Here is a 14,961-nt window from a genome sequence, read left to right on the forward strand (position 1 = left end):
TGTGATTTCTTCATTGCAAAACTGGAGAGATCGGAGGAGTACAATCATATGCTCACACTGGTGGCCCTTGTTTATCTCGGATCGCTTTCTACCAGTTCGTCGATGAACACCCAACTTCATCCCAGACGAAACGAGGATTGATAAAAATGCATTCAGAGTCAGAACCTACCTCTTCTGGCATGCATCTTGAGACCAATGTTGATACCTCTACCTCTAGGGAAGATGACCCATACATCGGAGAAGAGCACTGAGGAAGTATAGTCTCAGCGCATGAGGAGAGCTCCGAGCTGTCTGCTAGCAGTGCAGTGCAGTGCAGTGCAGTACGTGAAGCACAATGTTTCTCCGAATGCATTTTTGGTTGTGATGGAAGAAAGAAGTGGATTTGGACTGTTAGTTCATTCACTGCTTGTTACTGACGAGGAAGAGGGCAAGTCTAGACAGAAAGATTAGAGAAGAATTATGGTCGGAGCTTCATAAGCTAGCTAGGGGAGCTTGGAGCCGTCGTTGGTCCCTTGCGATTTTAATAAAGTAGCGAGTGTTCTGGATAAATCTGAAACACAATTTTATAAAGTCAGTGTTGATTAGAAGATTAGGATGTCATGGAGAAGGAAGACTTCTAACTAGGGCTGGGCAAAATTTTGGTTAAACTGAATAAACCGATCAAATCGAATTGAATTTTTAATTCAGTTCGGTTTATACGGAATTTCGGTTTTATTTAATAAAAAAATCAGTTTTTTCGATTTAATCGGTTCGGGTTCGGTTTTTAAAAATTTCGGTTCGGTTTACCCGATTAAACCGAACTAATCTCATTTTAATCGGTTCGGGGCCTCGGGCAGTAAAAAAAATCCTACCGCTACCGCAGTAAAAAAACCCTACCGCCGCGATTCCCTCACTTCCCTCTGTCGCGACCTCCTCTCTTTATCGCGATTCCCTCAGTCGCGAGTTCGCCGCCGCGACTCTCCACAGATTGCTTCCTCTTCTGTCTCCTCCGATTGCGACGAGCCGCAACCAAATCGCCCCGTCCACGAGGTAGTGTGGTCGCCGGCGAAGGGTGGAAGGACTACGCGACGGCGGCAGCAATCGAGGGTGAGCAAGGGGTTTGATTCGGCGTTGGCAGCAGCTCGATTGGGGGCGCGATCCGGAAGAAGAAAACCCATCTGTAAGTTTCGATTGCTTACACCGCTCGCCGCGACTCTCCACAAATTGCTTCCTCTTCTGTCTCCTCCGATTGCGACGAGCCGCAGCCAAATCGCCCCGTCCACGAGGTAGTGTGGTCGCCGACGAAGGGTGGAAGGACTACGCGACGCCGGCAGCAATCGAGGGTGAGCAAGGGGCTTGATTCGGCGTTGGCAGCAGCTCGATTGGGGGCGCGATCCGGAAGAAGAAAACCCATCTGTAAGTTTCGATTGCTTACGCCGCTGCTTCCTCTTTGGTTCTTCCCTTGTTCTCGCTCTCTTCGGTTCTTCCCCTTATTCTCGCTCAGCGCCGTCGCTTGACTTCTAATTTAAAGGACTTCTTTTCTGATTAAAAGCTGCTTTTGCACCACAGATTACAGGTAATTCGTGCAAAAAATTGGGTAATTCGGTTAAAAACCGAATTAACCGATTTTTTATCGGTTCGGTTTATTCGATTATCATAGCAAAATTCGGTCGGTTCGGTTTGGTCAAAACAATTCGGTTTTTGATTTATTCGATTCGGTTCGGTTCGGTTTTAACCGAATACTCACCCCTGCTTCTAACTTGATTGATGTCGATTTGTATTCACAAGGATAAATGAGACATCGATTCAATATCTTGGAGGTTCAGACCGAAATGGATTTAAAGACAAGACAAAAAGTGATACAAAGTGAGTTTGAAAAGCTTAATGCACCCGATAAATTAAAGGCCTGACTAGTAGATTCAAGTAAGAAAAATATCGTCTTTGGAATATAGCTGAGTTGATTACGATGGAGCAGACTTATAAAAGAGGATAAAAGTTTGAATCAAGGTGAAGCTGAGCAATACCCTTTTCCGTCGTGATCAACTATAGTTTCTCAATTTATCTCCTCACAAATGGTTGTGGGATCGATCGTATGAGGCCGCGATCATTTTTGTATGCACTTTAATCGATTCATTTTTATGTTCTTGCATGAAAATAAATTGCATAATGAATCGATTTGATCATATTTTACGTTATATTGCATAATTAGAGGTTTGATTATAATTTCCATGCTAATTTTATATTAATTGAGTTTAATCGATTGTAGGGCTCAAATTGGACCAAGATCGAGCTCAACCGCGATCGAATCGAGCCAAGTTTGCCCAAATTGATCAAGCCCACATTGAAGACATGACCTAACTCAAGCCCGATCAAGATCCACCATTCTCCACAAACCCTAAGTCTCCCTTAAACCCCAAAATCAAACTTTCTCCATTGGATTAAGAACCAACGGCTCAGATCAGCTGATTAATGGCTAGGATAAAAAGAAATCCAAAACGCGATGAACAGTGGTTGCGCCACTGTTCATCGCATTCCGCGACGAAGCTCTACTCTGCTCAGCGACGTAGCTCCAGGCCAAGCCCCATCCCAAAAATTGATTCCATCGTGTTCCTTGGTCCCTTAGGAGTCTAAAGCTGGTTCATTGGGTGACAATCGGCAGTTGGACGACGCTGGCGCGGGGAGGATTTCTTGTGATGCCACCCTTGTTCCTTCTTGTTCCGGTGAGTTGCTAAATAATCCGAAGTCGTGCGTCGACGAGGGGTTCTCTGAAGATCACGAAACACGTCCAAGGCTTCAGCAAGTTCATCAGCGCAAGGAGGAGGAAGAGAAGGAATCCAGTTTTGCAACTGAAAAAATTGCTTCGCACAGTGCTCTGTTCGCGCCGGAGAGGGTTTCTTCGGGGTTTTCAGGGTTCGGGCTGCGAGCAAACTACACCCAGCGACCACCTTCAAGCTTCCAAAGGGATTGTCGAAGCCACATTGTTGGATTCAATGATTTGTTGACACCAAATTGAGGAAACACGGGGAAAGGGAAGGCTGGGATGTTTCTTGCAATTCGATTTCTGAAATTTTATTTCTTCATTTCCATTTCTGAATGTCTGTTCTGATCAAATTTCTTTCAACAATTGTGAATTCCTGTTATTTGGTTAATACTTTGCTATTGTTTGTTGACTGATTTGTTTTAGATGTTTTCTAAGCTTCGTTTTAAACCCTCCTATATCTGAATTTCGCACACTTCAGTATCAGGTGATACTGTTCAGTATCAGTTTGTTAGGGTTTTTAGCTTAAGCACTGGTGTTGATGTTAGTTAATTTCATTTGGTTAGCTAATTGTATTCTTGAAAGTGAGATTGACCTTTCTAGTTTGAAATTTTTGCAAGCTATTTAGTTTCTGCATGTTATTATTTTCCTTGAATTGCATTTCATGTTTTAGACTTGTTTGCAGATAGCATTAACTAGTTGAGTTTGAAGCTTGCATTAGGGTTTAGCTTGCATTAGGGTTTGACAAACATCAGTTAACAGAGAATTGAACTTTAAATTCCATAATTGCTTCAGAGCACAACTAGGGTAGGTTGCAGTCTTTTGCTTCGAGTTGAATTGCATCTTAGGATTGCTTTGATACCTTGGTTCAATAGTTTCATCTTTAGATTAGTGAATTGCATTTTCCATTTACTTACTGATTTTGAATTACATTTCATTCCAAAACCCCAAAACCCATTTACATTTGAAAACCCCAAAAAGAACGACACGCAAGCTCGATTTAAATAATTTTCTATTACTTCTCGGAAAAATATGACTCGAGGCCCCTATACTTCGTTTGATTTGTATTCCTTGTGGGTTTTCGATAATTAAATCAATTTGAAACCCTAATCGTGACATATCAATTCTAGGGTTGTCAAATTTTGGCGCCGTTGCCGGGGAGTTAGTAGAAATTGTTTGATTTGAGCTTTTACATAGTTTTACATTTTTTGTTTTCTATTTTTCTTGATTTGATTGCATATCTGATCTTTTTCCTTCATTTTTGTTGAGTTTATGACCAGGAGCGCAGGTGGTGATTTAGCTGAATTTGATCCAGAGTTAGAGAGAACTTTAAGAGCCCTGAGGTCTTTGAAACTTCGAGAAAGAGCATCAAACGTGGCTGAGAGCAGTTCTTCACATCTTAGCAGTCCTATGGCAGAGAACAGCAAGACTATGAAGGAGCTTGCAGCTCCTGATGATGGTTATCAGTACTCATGCATTGCTTATCCAGAGTTAGCTGGGGATTTCGAGCTCAGATCGGGCCTCATTCATCTTCTACCCAAGTTTCAGGGATTATCTGGAGAAGATCCAAACAGACACCTGCACGAGTTTCATATAGTGTGCTCCACCATAAAGCCACAAGGAATTTCTGAAGAAGATATCAAGTTGAGAGCTTTTCCATTTTCATTGACTGGAGTTGCAAAGGATTGACTCTACTATTTGCCTACTGGACATGTCACTAGCTGGATTGAAATGAAGAAGGCATTTTTGGAGAAATTTTTTTCGACATCTAGGACAGCAATCATAAGGAAAAACATCTGTGGTATTCAGCAAGTGGTGGGGGAGTCCCTTTATGATTACTGGGAGAGGTTCAAGAAGTTATGCTCTAGCTGTCCTCAACGCCAAATCAGTGAGCAACTTCTTGTTCAATATTTTTACGAGGGTTTGCTTCCCATGGATAGGAGCATGATAGATGTTGCAGCTGGAGGAGCCTTGGTGAACAAAATCCCTGAGCAAGCCAGAGAATTATTCACAACAATTTGGGAGTAGAGCACTTTCTACTAGAGGGGTTAGTGAAGTTCAAATGGTTTCAAATGAACAAAAGGAGATAAAGAACTCACTATTGGAATTAACATCGTTGGTGAAGTAAATGGCTTTGAGTAACATGGGCAAGGAGAAGAATTTTCCAATAGCTTCATCCACCAACCAAACTATGAGAGTATGTGGTATTTGTTCAAGTCAAGAGCATAATTCGAATTTGTGCCCTAATCTTCAACAAGATGAATCATTAGCCACCTTGACTAGAGCTCAGTTTCAACCAAAGAATGATCCATTTTCATCCACATACAATCAGGGGTGGAAGAATCATCCTAATTTGAAGTATGGGAACTTTTTCTATCAACAACAACCTTCCCAACCATCTCAACCTCAAAATCAATCCCAATTTCAATAATGTTAGCAAGGGAATCAACCATTTCAGCCCCAACAACAGCCATTTCCGAGTTCCCAGCAATTTCCCAATCAATTCCAACAATTTCAGCAACCTATAAATCAAATTCAACAGCCACAACAACAATTTCAGCAAGGAAATCAACCATTTCAGCCTCAATTCTAAGTTTCACAGCAGTTCCAGCCATCTATGCAGAATTTACAGCAACCTTTTCAGCCTCAATTCTAAGTTTCACAGCATTTCCAGCCATCTATGCAGAATTTACAGCAACCTTTTTAGTCTTTTTTGAGTCAAATTCAACAATTCCAGCCTCCCATACAGAATTCACAGCAAGTTCAAAATTTTCAACAGCCACCTCCCATGTTTCAGGCTCAACAAAAACCATATACGAGTTATGACAACTCTAATACTTTCAATATATAACAACAAAAGATGGAGGAGTTGATGCAGTAAATGTTACAGCAACAACAATTTAATTTACTACAACAACAAAATCAACAAAGGACTGATACAACCTTATAAAATATTGAAAGGAAAATTGGACAATTAGCAAGTGGAATGAATCAATTGCAAGCTCAAGAGTCAAGCCAATTACCATCACAAATAACTCCTAATCCTAAGGGAAATGTTAGTGCCATAACTTTGAGGAGTGGGAAGTCTATTTCAAATTCAAACACTCAAAAATTAGAAATTAATGAGAGAATTCCAGCAACTCCAATTTCAGCTCAAAATAGCCCCGAAATCGATGTTTCAGCATCCATTGGTGGCCAAAATTCACAGCCAAGCCCTTCCTTAATTGATCCTCCAATTTCGGTTGAAGAACATGAAGAAAATAGAAGTTTTGAAGATACTATAGCAACTATACTAACTCAGAATTCAGCCCCTATTTTAATAACACCAAATTCAGCTCAAGGGATGGAACCAAGGATTCCTTTGCCCTTTCCCCAACGTAAAATTCAAGCTAGAAGGAGCGTAGAGGAGGAGAAATCCAAAGAATTTCAAGAGTTGATAAACTTGTTCAGTAAAGTGGAGGTAAATGTACCCTTTCTAACCATGATCAAGCAAATTCCAAAGTATGCTAAATTTCTCAAGGACTTATGCATGCACAAAAAGAGGTTGAAAGGTAATGAGTTGGTTAACATGGGGAAGAATGTTTCAACGCTTTTTCAGCAAATTCCTCAAAAATATGAAGACCCAGGAGTGTTTACTATGCCTTGTGAAATTGGGAGCAATTTATTCTAAGATACTATGTTAGATTTGGGAGCTTCCATAAATGTGATGCCAAGATCAGTTATTCAGATGTTGGGTATTGGTCCTCTACAGCCTACAGGGGTAGTGATTCAATTAGCCGACAGAAGTCAAGCTCACCCAACTAGTATGATTGAAGATGTATCAGTAAAGGTAAAAGAATTGATTTTCCCTGTAGATTTCTACATACTGGACATGGAAGGGGATTTCTTAGCACACAGATCTCCACTCATTCTTGGGAGGCTATGATGATACACAGTATGAAAAATTAGCAGGAAAACGTAACATGACATACGTGGCAGTCCATGTATGTCATGCCACGAGGAAAAGTTTTTCTACCGTTGCAAAGAGAAAAAACCCTAAACCCACCGAAATTTTTCCCTCCGCGCCTTTTCCTTCTTCCTCCTCCTCTGTGCCTGTCGCTGCCCACGTTCTTCCTCCTCCTCTGTGACCGCCGTCGTCGCATCTTCCTTCCTCCTCCTCTGCGACCGCCGTCGCCGCATCTTCCTTCCTCTTCCTCTGTGACCGTCGCCGCCGCATCTTCCTTCCTCCTCCTCTGCGACTGCCGCCGCCTCATCTTCCTTCCTCCTCCTCTGCGACCGCCGCCGTCGCATCTTCCTTCCTCCTCCTCTACGATCGTCGCCGCCGCATCTACTTGATTTACAGCAAAGTCTTCACTGTCTGAAATCGAACAGGTAAGCAGTAAGTTATATTTGGTGATTACAAGAAGATTAGGTTAAATAATCTCTATGATTTTTTGTTTCTATTAGACTATATAAATTTATGAGTTAATTAATCTTATTAGTGCTTATTAATAGGTGTATGTATTCTTTAAGGAAAAAAATTAAGGAGAGCTAAGCCTTCATCAACAATTTATTACTGCTTATAACATTTGTTAAACTGACCTTATATTGTTTCCATGCTATTTTTATCATAAAGAAAATACCTTCATCAACTATTTATAAATCTAAATCAATAGATAATTGTATTATGAACCATATTGTGACAATTTATGATGCCCTAGCAATTGTTGCGGAAACATATGAATTTGAAGGAAAGTTATCTATGTGTTTGATTTGGTAAGAAAGAATAGTTGGGATGTATGTGGAAATAATAGAAGTTTAGTTCATAACATACTTTAGCCATGTCACTACAAGAAAATCGGTCTTTAACAACACTCAAAAGACATCGGTTTTATGACAAAACCGATGTCTTTTACTTTTTTACAACGGTTTTAAGAAAAACCGATGTCTTTGAGAGGTTGATGGGAGACTACGACAACGATTTTTGGAGGATACAACAACGGTTTCAAAACTGTTGTCTATGCCAGCCTACAACAACGGTTTTTGAAGACTATGACAACAGTTTGAAAACCGTTGTCTATTTACGGTTTCAACAACGGTTTTAGAAGCTATAACAACAATTTAAAACCGATGTCTATTTGCGCTTTCAACAACGGTTTTGAAAGCTATAATAACAATTTAAAACCGTTGTATATTTTGATGTTTTCTTTCCCTCTCTCCCTCCAAATATTTCTTCCACTACGCGCTTCCAAAATTCCTAAACCCGCGGTTCCAACACTACACCGGACTTAACCCTAGACTCCCGGACTTAACCCTAGACTCCACAGAAGACCTTCATCGACACCGCCTCGTCTTCGATCAACGACACCGCCGCATCTTCGATCAAAGACACCGCCGCGTCTTCGATCAACGACACCCCCTCAACTCCACAGAAGACCTTTATTCAGGACATCTCCGCCGCTTCAACGACACCGCCGCGTCTTCAACCACCCCTCCCCTTCTCAACTGACGCCTGTTCCGGCGTCGGTCAATTTCCCGAGCAGCAGCGCGGCCAATTTCCCGAGCCAGCGCCTCCGGCCTGTTCCGGCGGACGCCTTCCTCCGCGAAGCCTTCCCCCTCGCCCGCCACGGCGCTCCGTGCGGACATCGATCCGGTTCCGCGGCCGCGTCCGGTGATGCAAACCCTCGCCTTTGTCGCCATCATACTCCTTGCCTGCCTCCAGTTCGTGTTCCTCCCCGCCTCCCACTTCCGCGACTCATCTGATCCTCTCCCAAACTGGATCCCCTTGGACCCAAATCGCTCCCAACCCATCGTGAGCTAAAAATCCCTTCTTATTCTGTTATCTGTATCATCGTGATTAGGACTTGAATCTCGATTTCTTGATGTTTGGATTGTTACCGAGGGCTACGTTCATAGAAAATTGTGATTTTTAACAGTCGATCAGACCGAGGGTTGATGAGGAAGAAGAAGGTCACAGTGCCACCGTTGCAGAGCAAGACAAGGTAGGTAGACGATTACATCTATTCTCTTCGACAGATTGCTTGGATCTCCGAGTGCTCGCTGTGCCAGTTCTTGATGACAATATGAAGAAAGTCAGAAACTAGTGCATTGGTTAAACAATCAATTAGATTAATGTCAATCAATCATGAACGTGGCATCTATTAGCAAATCAGGACCGAGTAAATGTTGGGAAAATCTAGTATTGCTATTGTGATGACATGCAGTATATATGCCAAGCAATTATTGTGATTTATTCCGGATCATAATGTTCATCAATTCGACAAATGAAGAAGGGTGTTTATTGCTCTAGCATTTGATAAGCTGCAATTGCCTTGGCAATAAAGTATGTATGTCAATAATGTCTCAACTTAGTTAGCTTCTTTTATGATGAGCTAGGCCTTTTGACAATGAGATTGCTTTGGAGTTTTTACCATATACCATAATGCTACTTAAATGCCACTTAATTGAAACTTGTCAGTGTTTGTTTGATTTTTTTTTTGTCTTCTTCTAGATATCCAGACGACATCCTTTTCCATTTATTTGTGCCGGAAAATGAAGACGAGAAGTTATCGTACTACAAGCTGAAAGTTCTTTTGCCTCATTCCAACCTTGAAATCACTGGGTGAGTGTATATACAGTCGCTAGAATTGCCAAGGAACTCTTATGGTGCTTTAACTTTGTGAACTCCTTCGGCCAGAACTTCTACCTTTTGTCATCCCGAGCATGAACAAATTTCTCTATGTTTCACCTAATATCATCATTAAGGTACATTCAAGACTTGTCACACTATTTTATGGGAGGTGTAAAGGATTTTAAAATTAGTCGGCTTCTCACCTTGTTTCTCTACTTGGAACAAATTTGTGTTATTGAAATCCAAATCAGAGTGCTCTTTTTCACAGGGGAATGTTGAAAAGGTGTTCAATATGAACCTGGGGACCTATGCCATCGCAGCTGCTGGATATTTGTATTAGTGATGAATGTTCTTATTCATCAGTGACTGAATTGTGTCAATATGCTGGAAATGATGATGTGCCCTTGTTTGATCTATAGCTTATGATGCATTTACTGAATGACATGATTAAAATGCAGGGTTGGTATTGTATTTTGTGGAAGGCAATCATCAGGAGGTCATAATGTGGTATGGGGACTTTACAATGCAATAAAAATTCACAATCCTGATAGCATTTTGCTTGGGTTTCTTAGTAAGCTCTGTCTTAAGCCAGCAAACATTTCATGTGAACATTTTTTTGGTGTGTACTACTGATCACTTGAACCATTATTCTTCCTTTTGTCAGATATAGGATTTTATTATGTACATCTACGTGTAATTATCTGTCACAATGGAATAGCTGAATAGGCATTACAATCTTTCATTTCCTCCAAACTTGTTAAAACTGATGCATGCACTTTTCTTCTTTGTGGCTGAAATACTTTTTCTCATTACAGTTTTTCATAGTTTCTCTAACATTTATTGGAAGTTGACAAACTATCCAACTTTGCAGATCACTGGTTTCATTATTGCTGCAGTCTTTTTTGCTCTGAATCGGCAAGCACGGGCTTGGGAGCTTGATACATCTGTGCCTTCCATTTTGTCAGCAATAGAGTCTAATTTGAGAATGCCACTCCCATTCTTCGTCTGTGCTATGCTACCAGTTTTCATGTCTTTTCCAGTTATGTTACTGACAAGATCTCAGTTACCTCCAATTACAAACTACATTTCAATTTCAATATTGTGTTATTTAATCGCAAATGGAGCCATCATGATTTTGATCTTCAGTTCTCTTCTAGTCCTATACACTGTTGCAGCGGTACATGCTTATATTAGGAAAAGGTCAGTGATTTCCTTAATGGATCTTTGTGCAATCTTCAACTGCTTACATGGTGCTTATAGCCGTTACCTCTTTTTTAGTTGTTTAAAGGAACAACAGAAGTCTCTTGTCCAAGAGTCTACGGAGAGCATCCAAGAATTTAAAGCTTGCTGGTCCAAGCCTGTTCCAAGTAAGTGAATGGAGTGGCTCATGATTCATTGCTATGCTAGATGGAGATTTTGTTTACTTTTCCCTTTTGGATTTGTATCTGTAGAAGAAGTACAGCAGTCAAAAGGTTATTTGTATACGTTGAGGATTCTATTAGTTCCTTCTGAGGATGAAAACAATGTAATATGTTGCAAGAAGAATATTTGTGTTAGTTACTTTTGATTATTTGTAAATATTGAGGTGATTAAATATATCGGTGCTTTTGTATTTGTGATTTGTTTGATGAATTTATAATATTATGATAATTTTATCATCTTGCATGATCATAATTTATAAACAATATAAAAAAATAAGTGTTATTACAACAGTTTAAAATCCAATGACATCGGTTTGGAAGCGTTGTCGTTAAGTGATATTACATCGGTCGAAAACCGTTGTAATATTGATGTTAAACAGATATTACATCGGTTGTACACCGTTGCATAACCAATGTCTTTGAGTGATACTACATCGGTCGAAAATCGTTGCTAAAATTGATGTTAAACAGATATTACATCGGTTTTACACCGATGTCTTTGAGTGATACTACATCGGTTCTACATCGGTTACAAACCGATGTCGTAGAGTGATATTACATCGGTTACAAACCGATGTCTAAAATGTCAGACCTTTTACAACGCCTTCATAGACATCAGTCGATTTTCTCATAGACATCGATTTTCCACCGATGTCTATGACTGTTTTTCTTCTAGTGTGTGCTCACAGCATGGTGGACTAGCTTCTTCAAGTAAAGTACTCAAGCCAAGCTTTCTTTGGGTCACTATTGACAGATTCCTTGATAAACATCCATAGCCTGTTGAAGTCAGATTAACTCTGAATTTCTTATGAATATAAGTGTGTTAGTTTTTTTGCATTTTGAAATAGAAGTTGGACATACCCATGCTATTACAGAACTTTGAGCCAGTGTTAGGTTGTTCTATTGATTGTTTTCAGGATAATCTTTTAATTCTTTTATTTTGTGTATACCATGATATCTGCCATAGGATATCGGCTCATGCTTGTATGTTAATATTGTGATGATGCAAATTGATTTATATATTATTGGAGTTTGAATTTTCTAGTGATGTTTAGAGTTTTTAATTTATAAGGTATGTTTGTCCTTGCAGGTTAAAAATGCCTAAGTACTACACCACCAATACACCAAAATACAGATGTGGATGAATGACGAAAATTATCACCTCATGGACTGATGATAACCCAGGCAGGAGATTTGCCATATGTTCACTATTTGAGGTAGGGAAAAGTTAACATTATTTGTCACTTTCTTTTGTGCAAAACTTGGGCATTTAATCTCATAAATAACTTGGAATTGCAGAATGGAGGGGGGTGTGGTTTCTGGGACATGGGTTGATGATGAGATGTGTAGTAGATCAACACAAGTAATACCAGGATTGCTAAGAAGAATAACCAAATTGGAGGCTGATGCTAGAACTGCAGAGAATGTAATGAAGGAGTTGGAGGCTGATGCTAGAACTGCAAAGAATGTAATGAAGGAGTTGGAGGCTGATGCCAAAAGTGCAGAGAATACTATGAAGGAGTTGAAGATCCAAAATTGCAAGTTACTCTTTGAATTGGATAAAACAAAGAGAAGAATTAGACAAATACTTGTGGTGATGATGTGTTTGATAATTTGGATTGTCACACGCGTTGCTTTCTCTTCAGATGAAGATAACTGAGTTCAATTTATTGTATTTCACAAATTTGTAGTTGGGGTTATAATTGTTTTTGCTTGGAACATCAAAAGTGATAAAGTATGCTTAGCTTTTTACTTGAAGAAAAGCTAACTGGACAATGACCAATAAAACGCAGATGATGGCTGATGTGAAAGCTATATATGCTTAAGTTGTATTACTTTTGATGCTTAAGTTGTCATATTAGACCTCTGTTCCAAGTTTATAATTGTTAGTATCGTGCATTTTACTTGCAATCTACTGATGCATCCTTTCTTCTAGGTATTGGGATTGTCACACTCATTTTACTTGCAATCTAGTTGCTTGGAACATCAAGTTTACAACCACCATCTGAGAAGCAGCAAAAAGAGAAGCAACTTCCGGTGGAACAGAGATTGCACTGGATTTTCGCTTTCCAGTGTTTTTTTTCTTTTCCTTTTTCATTCTGAGAACCAGTGTTTTGTAGAGATTGCACTGGATTTTCACTTTCCAGATCATGTGTTCATTTGATTTTCACTCAGGTAATCAAATTTCTAATTCAAATAACCATTGGTGTTCCTGTTTTAGTATGTATAAATGTTGCACCACCAACAGGAGGTTTGATGACCTGAGAATGTTTAGTAAAGGTTAGAGAAATAAAAAAGACAGAATGGTTGTGAGATTTGCACTTCAGCCTTTGGATTGTTCATGTCCATCTTCAATATCAAGTGTTGAACAGTCACTATAAAATTTGTTTTGCAGGATCCGGATGACAAGAGGATAATAGCATGCGATGAGAAACTATAGAATATTTTCGGGAAAGATCGTGTTGGATTCTTGGAGATTTTAGGACTTCTTAATCCTCATTTTACAAAGTGATACGTCTCCAGTCCACTGTCATGTACATATACTTAACTTTGCCACAATTTTCTAAGATCAACCCATGTGTATTTACAAGCATCAACGATTGTACTTACTCAAAAATACAATTTCAATCAAGTCAGAAAAAATGAATGTTCAGTTGCCGAGCAATTTGTTTATCATTCCTGTCATAAATGGATGGTATCTAATAAGCAGTAGAAAGCCACAATCGTTCTAAAATTTTGTAAATCATACATCATTTAATAATGTCAATATTATTTCAATGTGAAGCTATTTTTCATAATCTCATCACTATTAATTATATCAACATCATTTGCCTTCAGTGTTTGCTAAAGAGCAATTACATGCCGTAGCAATCATCGAAATAGATTAGCTAAGAATTTGAGTCCGCAATGCATTACACTCACAAACGAGAGAAAAATAGGAATCAATTTAAGTTGTTCAATTTGAGTCCGCAATGCATTACAACCACCATCTGACCAATAAGTAGCTTCCGGTGGAAATCAAAAAGAGAAGCAGCACAACCACCATCTGAGAAGCAGCAAAACTATAAGTAGCTTCCAGTGAGAAAGTTCACTACCAATTCTCTCAAGGTAACCTGAAATGATTGCACAATGATGAACAAGATGCATGATCCTAAACAGAAACAAACTTATCACATTTGTGTTACAATAGTGATGACAAATACCTGCAAATCCTAAGAAAGAGTTCAGAAATGCAAGTCTTACTGATTCTTGAATTTCTTGAATATGTTCTGACACATGCTGATACTTGACTGTTTCATTCTTCAGACTCTCAATCAAACTAAGAGGAAATAGAAATAAAAATTTTAAGAAAAAATCATGAGAAACAATTTGTCGCAAACAATTTATTTCTGCACATGCATATATAGCTCTTTTCTTTGACAATGAAAGACACCTCAACGTACGAGGTTACCACAAATGCAAGGTATATGTAGAGACGGAGGAAATTACAATGTCTCGAACCATGGTCAGGTAAGCGACAAGGTCCCTTATTGCTATTTTTCCATGGTCCCAACAATCATTCCAACTAAAGAATTAAAATAAAAAATCTCATACATAAAAGACATATAGTGCCCTCAACTAGTTCCCAAACATGCATTCATTTTATAGCTGGGAGTAAAGGACATGTTGCTTATAAGGAATAGAATTCGGTTCATGGAAATAGATGGTCGTTGTAAGCTGTGGAATGGACCTAGAAACAAGAGACCATTTCCTTCAAGTGTGAATTCAGTAGCAACATATAAACATCTAAAGGAATGGATGAGGATCTATAGGAATGACATTTGTGTCAAAAATCATTCCATTGTCAAAAATCAATTGCCTAAAAATATAGATGCATGCATTTTGAATCTTCCCATTGAGATGGTAAAACTAACCTGCAGAGGTTATGTTCTTTGCAGCCATTCTGAATCTTCCCATTATAAATCTTTAAAAATTTGTCTTTATCGCCCACCTATCACACCCTGTCGACAAAGAACCATATGTTCAATATTAACAAATAACAAAAAGTAAAATCAATTATATCCAAAACATAAAACCAAAGTAAAATCAATTAAACCTTAGCTTGGTTTCTACTCTTTGTCGCCGCCTTTTTCACAATTTGCTCAACTTTAGATTGCTTTCTTTTCGTTGGTGGACGTCCACGAGATCTTACT

At 39.2% G+C, this 14,961-nt stretch overlaps 2 pseudogenes; both read left to right on the forward strand.

The window, feature by feature from the left end:
* The first annotated feature begins 4,009 nt into the window (after nucleotides 1–4,009).
* LOC141817768 (uncharacterized) lies at nucleotides 4,010–5,168 on the forward strand (annotated as a pseudogene).
* Nucleotides 5,169–5,723: 555 nt separating this feature from the next.
* LOC141817770 (uncharacterized) lies at nucleotides 5,724–9,713 on the forward strand (annotated as a pseudogene).
* Nucleotides 9,714–14,961: the final 5,248 nt, after the last annotated feature.

This window comes from Curcuma longa, unplaced genomic scaffold, assembly GCF_044706935.1.
Source record: "Curcuma longa cultivar G26 ecotype Majalengka, Jawa Barat unplaced genomic scaffold, ITB_CL_G26_1.1 contig_21819, whole genome shotgun sequence".
NCBI lineage: Eukaryota > Viridiplantae > Streptophyta > Magnoliopsida > Zingiberales > Zingiberaceae > Curcuma > Curcuma longa.